We start from the raw sequence: 7,795 nt of genomic DNA, 5'->3' as shown, positions 1-7,795 counted from the left end.
CAGGGTCAATGGCCAGGCACACACACACACACACACACACACACACACACACACATACATCAGCATGTCCACCCACATTAAGGAGACTTCCTGGTCTAACTGTGTGATATGAGTTTTAAAGTCAATTTATAAGGTAAGTTTTGAATTTGTGTGTGTGTGTGTGTGTGTGTGTGTGTGTGTGTGTGTGTGATATTATGTGATGTATGTACTGACCACATGAGATGACATTTTCTCACTCTTACCTTTCTTTTTCTTCACTTCTTTCCAGTTTTCCTCCCTATAATGCTCTAACCTCAGCTATTTATTATTTGCCTCATGTTTATGGAGAGCGCTCTCCCTTTGCTTGATCAAGTGTCCTTTAAAACATGGCTTCAAAACCACTAGTATGGGAACGATTAGCCGTGAGGAATAACACAAGACAGACGCGTTCCTATATAATACCTGTGATTACTACATTGATTGGCTTAAGTCTCTGATTTCATTTCAGCGGCGTAGACGATGTTACTGACATCTCCCGTCAGCGAGATGACGTAGACTAACAGTAGCCAGTACTATGAAAGACCGAAATGCCACGTAGGGAGGTTAGTTGGGGTGGTGGATGGGTCAAACAACACAGGAGACCGGGGTCTGTGTCCCGTTCCTGTACCTTGGTCAGTGAAACGTACATTTTATAACCCCACCCACGATCTTTTCCTAAACCTAACTGTCATGTTCTTGTGCTGCATGTCAGTTAAATGTCATCCCGATCCCAGAGCGTCAAAAGTGAGACAAAGCATCAGTAACAAACCCCAAAGACACCTGACCAAGTGTTCATAATTGACGCAGTGTTTTGAAATTAAAGCCCCTGCAAGAAAATATGTGATTGGTTATATTGGGCTATAAAAAAAAAGTAACTTCCCTTTATTGGACTTGGGTACCAAAATGCATTTACTAAATTAGCATTATATAGGGAAACGTGACTTTGATCAACAGATTAATATCCATATTAATTTCTGCCGAGCTGCATATTCCTCATGAAAAGCTCCCAGAGAGACTCCCAGTGCAAGTTACTGCTTTTACATCAACCAGATATTAACACACAAGATTAATTGCAAATTCAGTTGAACGTAGCATACATTTTAGACTAACAAAGCACAGCTTAGAACAGGGATGGGAATATGTCTTTTTTTTTTGTTGCATTTTTAGGACGTTACTTTGACAGGACAGCTGATGACGTGAAAGAGGAGATAGAAGGGGAATGACATGGAGCAAAGGGCCGCAGGTCGGAGACAAACCCTGGCCCACTGCGTCAAGGACTAAACCTCTAAATATGGGCGCCTGCTCTACCAACTGAGCTATTCAGGCCCCCAGGGTTGGGAAGATGTCTCATGGAGATCTGACAGTCTGCAGGTTTTCATTCAAGCCATAGAATGGAGAAAGGTATTAGTTAAATCTCCCCTTGAGGCAGCTGTTTTGAATGAATACCTGCCGACTGTTGGCCCCATGATGCATTAAGGGGACTGGATAAGAGTCTGAAATGGCCCCTTTACCTACGCAGCCTGTTGCTTCAACCATTTGTTCTTAAAGCTACAAAAAATTGAGTACTGTCAGCATTGTAAAAAGGATTCCACTTTTTTTTTTCTTTTTTTTTCTTCGCTGTATGCACCACATTGACAGTGTATGTATATGAATGCAGCTGGCTATGTAGGGAGGTGGTCGGGGTGGACATTAAAACCCAGGACTTTCAAGCCACGGAGCGGAGTTTGCTTCCTGGGAAAAACCAAAGACTTTCCCCCAGCAAGTGTGTGTTCCACGATCTTTTTCCTAGTCCTAACTAGTCATTTTGGTGTCTAATCTTAACCTTCTTCAAGGCAAATTGCTCATACTTTGTGGACTAAATGTAACTAATCTCTGCCCAAACCAGAGGCAGCTCTTGGGGCTCTCTATCTTGCTCTTAGTCACACATTTTTGGTTAAACACATCTTGTAACTGCCGCTGAAACGACTGAGCTGCAGCCTCCGTTGGGCTTAATGGAGCGGCTGTGTCTAACAAGGTAAAGCTAACAGCCACAATGGAAGTTGAAGGATTTCGTAGGCTATCATAAGTTTTGGTGTGCAGATATTTTTGTTCAATATTATACGGACCCGTTCACAAGAATGCGTTGACCTAGGATAAACCCCTTTAGGTATCAACATTTTTCTGGTGTCGATCCTCAAGCCAAATTATTCTCCATTTTTGATACTACAAGCTATTTAGTTTTTAATAAGCATTACAGCCTCATGTGGCTTTTACTCCAGAGTTGATAAACACTACATTGGCTGTCTATGTGGTTAATTCCTTAACCTGAACTGATTCTAATGTGGTATTTTAATCAAATTCCACACTAGTGGGCATGACTGTGTTCATCATCATTGTTGCTATTATAATGTTCAGGTTTAGTGATGAGTTTCCGTGTCTCATAATTGCTTTTTTGTAAAGGCCATCGCACTCTGCCAAGGACACGATTAAGGACAAAACACTGCCTAATTTTTTAGCACCAAACTGGTAAAATGTTAAAAGATGAATTTTTGCACAGCAAATCAGCTATTGGCAGGTTTTGTCCCGAAAGATTGCTCCAAGCCTTTAACAATCCATAATTCAATCAGGAGAGACATGTTTACAGATTAGCACATAAGATTTATTGTACAGCTCAAATAAAATGTACAAAGTTTATGGCGATTAGACTCCATTGTTATACGAATATTTTGTATGTATGTATAGCAGTAGACAACCATCAGACCCCCGATGGAATCTAGACCCCGGTGGTGGTTACGAAGGAGCCCGAAGACCTGAGTAGATGAATGGAGGTGGAGGGTTGCACTCTTTGCCTACAACAACAGCTTAATAGCAAAGAGAGAAAGAGATTATTTACAGCTGGGTTGTGACTCTGTGATTGGCCCTTGCCATTTGTGTACGAATGTGATTGGTTAAGCAGGAAAGTGAACACCTCCAACAGCTGATTGGAGTTAGGTATAGCATTGATGAAGAGTGAGGTCTTCCTGAAAGGATTTACACTGAGATACATTTCAATCAGGAGAGACTAGTTGCAGATACGCCACAATTATACTCAGCATGATAAAATATACATTTCTTTGGATAACAGCTGAATTGATTTAGGAGTACACTGATTAATGGTTAGGTCTTCCTGAAAGAATTTAAATTGAGCTACATTAGTTGAATGTTCGTTCTAGGGTTGCTTGCTGGCTTGTATTATCGTGACTTTGAACACTTTCCTGTTCAAGGGGCCCGGGGTCTTAAACAGACAGTGGTGTGGTCATAAGTCACTTCTGTCAGACAAGAGGACAATCAAAACCTCAGTCGGCTCAGTAAAAGGCTTTCTGCTGCACACACGCCCTGGTCTTCCTGTCACACACACATACCAGTGACCTGGGAAAAATTCATTTTTTTTTTTCTCAAGAGAGTTTGGGCGCTCGCCTGTGTGAGTCCGGCTGTGAATCCAACTGAAAGCGCGTACATTCACATTTGTTGACCGTGGGAGAAATGTGTGTGCGTCCACGTAGCTTCAGGGTTTGTGTGTGTGTTCTCCACCGGTTCAGCACTAATGAGGCAGGTGACAGTGTGGGTCTGAGCGATGGAACAGAGTGTCAGCAGGCCTGCCGACTACCGCCTGGCTCTGCATGACAACATGGTGGGAAGGACACTGGCGAACAGAACAAGGTAGAAAGGGAAGAAGAGACAGAGGATGGAGAAAGAAAAAGGATGATTGTTTCCTTTAAAGGCTGCCGGAAATAGTTTGACCAGTATGGCCTTTGGAAAGCCAGTATCAATAGTTTAGGACTGAATATGCTCCGACTGGCATCTGGCATATTTACATCTGACTTATTTCATGCCAGCGAATTTCCAAATCTTCAGTGCAAGGTGCCGGCTGCTTTAGATACCCGGATGAGACAAGTTGGAAAAAATTAAGAATTGCAGAAACCTTTGCTTTTTCATAAGAAAATATACATATGGAAAATATGTGCTAATGCAATAATTATTATAATATTACAAAATAGGAATATAAACTAATAACATGTATTGTCACAATCATTTTCTCGTGCAAATGCAAAGGTTTTGCGTGATAATGAAAACAAATCGTTTTTTTTTTAGGTGAGCACATTGCTTCATGCGACAATGCAAAAGTTTGCCTTTATTCTCTTTTCCATGTATAATATGACCAAATGTCTACTTACCAGCTTGTCAGAGTTTTCAACCACATCTCACAGACTTCTTTTGTATCTGCAAATATACATTTATTTTCCTCCTTGCGGAGCTCTTTGAGAAAGACAAGCCACTAAAATAGCCGATGATACTGGGCAATAACATCCCCCTTAAAAACCTGCTATAATTTTAATCTACCCTACTGTTATCTCACGTAAAGTCTCAAAATCTACCTTGCTGGAGCTGTAAGCAGAAAGTCCAAACGAACACATGGAGGAATAAGTAGATGGATTGGCTGGAGTTTGATAAGTTGGAATGTACAGGATGGATATTGATGATGTGAAGTCTTATCTGCAAGCAGACAGGTTTTAGTGCTGGGATGTATTCTCACCAACACCGCATATACACACAAACACATTTTATCCACAAGTCTCTCTGTTCACACTCTCAGTTGGGTCTTCATATCTATAAATATCAGACTTCCTCTCTTTTTTTCCCTGGCTTCCTCCCTCCATCTCTGTTTGCTCTTTTTCTGGGTCACCTGCTCAACTCAGCCCTGACTGAGATATTATAGCTGAGTTACATTCACAGTTTAGTGGAGAAAAAGGGGGAGGATGCACAAACATAGATCAGATTCCACGCTGAATGGATTATCACACTCAGTAAAAGCTGACATTCACAGAATGCTTCCTTTTCTTAAAAAGTTACTAGCAACTAAAGGGATATATACATCAGATTGACAAGTATATGAGCTCCCTTAAATCCAATGGATGGTAGTCTCCAACAGGGCTTGAGAAAATAAGTCAACAAATGTTGCCAATTTTACACCAGGAAATGGGATTGAGGCTAGTTTAAGCAGAGGTTGTTTTTCAAAAGGTGCTCTTGTTTTCCCACCCACAACCAAAGACATGCATGTAATGTCATGTTTCCCATTGGCTTGGGTGTTGCAAGCTTTAGCCATGGCATTCTCTACTAATTTTGTATTTCCACTGGATCATCGCAGCAAAGCAGGGCATAAATGGCCTTGCTCTTAAACAAACTGTGATGATGCCCCTCCCAGCGAGTTGTTTAAACGTCAGAGGTGACAAGAGAGCAGTTGTGTTAGCTCCTGCTTCATGTGGGAGTGGATGTGTGGATGTAGAACAGATGGGACACATACTGTGTTTGGATCTGTTCTCTTTGCCATATTTATGGTGGTATGATAAAGTCCATTGTTAATGCAAACTAAAACTTTTTCTGTGGTGATTAGGAACATTAGGGCTCGACGTGCTGATGGAATCACCAAGAGTACACGCCACTAACCTCCATTTCCATATAAAGTGGCCCAATTAGTGTAGTTTTTAGTGTTTTTATGTTAAAAAAAGAAGTTCTGGTTAGATGAGGGGATGTAGAGGACAGGTATTGCACTTTAGCCAAACCTTAAACATGTAATCGAGAGCTCTGTTCTATTCTGTGAAACCGCTCTTGTGCTTTTCCCACTGCTAGTAGACGAGAATGCCTTTCTGTTTTTTTGTGCCTGTTGTGTTCCGTTTGACTTAAAAAATGCGGCAGAAAACAGTTTTATCAAACACTTAGAGCCCTGTCTTGTGCGCGGGCCAAAGCCCGACGCATGTGTGCTATAATGCTATTTTAAATTCCGCGCCCATGTCTCTTACAGAGAGCTGTGTTCAGGTAAATTCTTGGTGTATTGCTATCTCGAGGCAGCCGGAAGTGATTGCTCCATTGACCAACAAAAACCTGGTCTAAAGTCAATAACGCAGCATTTCATTTAATTTGAACAGTGTATTAGTAAAAGGCTTGTGCACAGCGCGCACACAATATTCTTGTTACACAAACAGAGCAATACAGCAGCACACACATGCAACAGATTAAACATAAAAATATTACGGTGCTAACCTGCCATCATAAAAGCAATGCGCCAAGGGACAAACGCACCTGGCTTTTAAAGGGAATGGGAGATGACACTCTGATTGGTTTATTGTATGTTATGCCCAAAACACACCTATGTATTAATCAAAACGGATTTGGACATGGCCTACACACATCTGTGCCATGCGCTTCACAATTTGCGCTTAGATCAGTAAAATAGGGCCCTAAGTTAGATATCCACAATGTTTTACTTCTAACCCTGGTCCTCAGATCTCTGCAGGGTAAATCCAGACAACTAGCTAGACTATCTGTCCAATCTGAGTTTTCTGTTGGATGACTGAAACAACCTTTGAACACTTTGTACACATATTACACCAAACATTTTGCAGCGGTACCGTGGCTCTTCACGGCGTTTAACACCGTCCATGACAATTGTGATTGGTTTAAATAAATACCAATGAACCAGAGTATGTATTTCTCCCATCCCCCTAATGCTGTGTGGACTAGCCAGACCCTCCTTGGTGGCGCTGTGGAAGAAGGTCTGGCAATGTGAGACTAGTAAAGACTAGAAAGCAGCATGGAGGCCAGCAAAAATGTGCAAATAGTTGCATCTTTTATCTGTCATCTGTCTATCATCTGTTAGGCATTCAGTCCCTCTTTCACACTCTGTGCCGACTAAGTTGGAACGATGTTAAAGCACGGCCTTGGACGGAGACCGATTGAGTTTGTTGCTGATATGACAGATGTCTCTGAAGTTACCAATCTGTTTGGTTTGTGGCTCTTGAAGAAATGTTTACCTGTGAATCACAATGACAAGAAATGTGAAAAGTTATGTGAGCAGTTAACCAATATAGATATTTTTTATTTAAAGGATTTTTAGAGACCCGAAAAGGAATACGTTTGCAATATGTCTCATGATAAAAGCAAAAACGTCTCTCTTATCCCTTTAATTATCTGGTGATACCCCTCTGACTTGTTTGGATCCTTAGGACCGGGAGGCTCCTGACCCCTTGTTTGGGAACTACTGTTGTGGATAAATGTATCCAGCTTAATGAGAATTTACCATTAGTGACATCCAGTAAATTAGTGCAGATATAAACCCATTGTTCAGAGCTTTGTCAAAGGCTTGGTCTCTTCAAATGTTTTGCTCAAGTTAGCTTAAAAAAAACATTTAATCTGCTGTTACAGTACATAATGGAGAACTGGTGTTATTTTATTTTAAAACGGCTGAAAAAAAGGACAATCCAGTAAAAAGCTTTCACCTGGGACTGTTCCTTTCCCCCCAGAGGTGTGAAGTGGGAGTCTGGAAGGCCCTCTGATCACAAGATAAAGGCAGAACAACAGCATTAGCACTTCAGACAACAAGGCATTGGTTTAAAAAAATAAAAACATGTGAAAAAAAATCATAGAAATACACATTTCATATCCGACGGGGTAAACATAACCTGCAGAGTCATAGCCATTTAATGGGAGATTAGCCTGGATGTAAGAAGCGATTGAGGGGGAGATGGAGGAGGCAAGAAGGACAAACAACCACACTTGTAGCAATTGTGTGTGTGTTTGTGTTTACCCACTTGATTGCTTGTCTTTGGGTTGCAGAAGGGGAAGCGGTGGCAGGCAGACAGTAACATTCATCTATTTTGTCTATTTTCTCCCTCTACTTCAAATCTAATAAGGACTGAGTATGAGGGCATGGTCACACTACCCAGTTCTTCTGTACCTGTATAACACTGGTTCAGGAACATTT

The sequence above is a fragment of the Etheostoma cragini genome, chromosome 23 (genome assembly GCF_013103735.1).
Source record: "Etheostoma cragini isolate CJK2018 chromosome 23, CSU_Ecrag_1.0, whole genome shotgun sequence".
NCBI lineage: Eukaryota > Metazoa > Chordata > Actinopteri > Perciformes > Percidae > Etheostoma > Etheostoma cragini.
The sequence above is the reverse complement of the archived record's forward strand: the minus strand, read 5'-3'. Positions refer to the sequence as shown.